At 39.6% G+C, this 1587-nt stretch overlaps 1 pseudogene; it reads left to right on the top strand.

Moving 5' to 3' along the window:
• The first annotated feature begins 532 nt into the window (after positions 1 to 532).
• LOC111735684 lies at positions 533 to 651 on the top strand (annotated as a pseudogene).
• Positions 652 to 1587: the final 936 nt, after the last annotated feature.

Genomic DNA, 1587 nt, shown 5'->3' with positions numbered 1-1587 from the left:
AATATGACATTATGTTAAGGGCTAATAAAACTGGGTGATGAATAGATTGGGTATAGATCAGGTTTGATTTTCTTATTCTTTTATCCTGCTTGTTTGGAAATATTTCACACACATATACGATTAATAACACAACAACAAAAAGCACCAAAATCGCCCTTGTAAGTAACTGTTGTATTAAAGACATCACAATTGAAATTATAAATTATTTAGAAGCAAATGACAGTGAATACTAAAACCTGCGAGTTACAGACATTACAGTAATTAGGTGACACTTTGTAGCTTTAATTACATATATTATGAACAAGAAAGACTGAAAATTAGTGAAATAAGTTTAAAACTAAATATACTGGAAAAGAAACAACAAAATAAATCTAAAGAAAGAGGAAAGAAGGAATTAGTAAAGATAAAAACAGAAAGCAATGAAATAGAAATAAAATATTGAATTAATATTTTATTGAATGAAATGAATAAATTTGCCCCTTGAGCAGTAAATAGATCAAGGTTTAGCAAGTTCGATCAAGAATGGAAGTGGGTCTATGGCCATGCTACCCTGAACAAGCCTGATCCGGTCTGATCTCGGAAGCTAAGCAGGGTCGGGCCTGGTTAGGACTTGGAAGGGACACCACCTAGGAAGACCAGTTGCTGTAGGCGTAAAAAAAAAAAAAAAAAAAAAAAGAGATTGTCAGCTGACAAGATCCTTGCAATCTGTGAGGTCAACTAAGGGCTGTCTTGCCTAAAAAAAAAAAAAAAAAGAAAGAAAAGAGAAAAAGTGGAAATATATAAGAAAAGGAACTTAGTCCCAGGAATAGAGAATAGTTAAAAACTAAGAGAATACTATCTTTATGCCAAAACAGTTGAGGATCTAGGTAAAATGAATGCTTTTCTAGAGAAATATATAAATGATTACGTTTACCCCTAAAAAAAGATATTGGGCTCAGATAGTTTTACAAGAAAATTCTATGAAATCGAATTCCTATGAAATGAAATAGAGCAGCAAAGAAGATGGAATAGTTTCCAAGATATTCTGTAAGGTATCATAACGAAGTTTGATTTGCGTTCATACAGATACACAGAAGGAAAAATTGAGACACGGGAGACAAACCATGGCTGTTGAGGTGGGGAAGGTTGGGGCAGGTCTGTCGTCAGCTGACCTGCCTCAGACAGGATGCTGCCAGCCATTGCCTGGTGAGGTGAGGACGCTGGAGCCCAGGAAGTGTCTCTGCGGAGGTAGGTATCAACTGTCAGGTGGGAGCTGAACCTGGAAGAGGGGAACCTGGCTGGTAACATGGAGGCTACTCTGGATAAATCAGATTTCCCAGAAAGGGACAGGCTTAACGTCTGGGCTCCCGTTGGCAGAGAAGATGGATCCCAGCCCAGCCCTGGGAGATGCCAGGCCCAGCCATTATTATCCTGGTCCTCGCAGAGCAGAGTTGAGAGCATCTGGAAGCTCTAGCCTCCAGTCGTTTCTAGCAGCAGGATCTAAGATATGATCTGGGGCCTTTGGTGCGGCCACTGTGTGACTTTCCATACTGAACGGTGGGCTCCAGATTGAGGAGAGCAAGAGAGCTGGGCTAGGTTGAGATAGCT

The sequence above is a fragment of the Pteropus vampyrus genome, unplaced genomic scaffold (genome assembly GCF_000151845.1).
Source record: "Pteropus vampyrus isolate Shadow unplaced genomic scaffold, Pvam_2.0 Scaffold1000005314, whole genome shotgun sequence".
Taxonomy (NCBI): domain Eukaryota; kingdom Metazoa; phylum Chordata; class Mammalia; order Chiroptera; family Pteropodidae; genus Pteropus; species Pteropus vampyrus.
The sequence above is the reverse complement of the archived record's forward strand: the minus strand, read 5'-3'. Positions and strand labels throughout refer to the sequence as shown.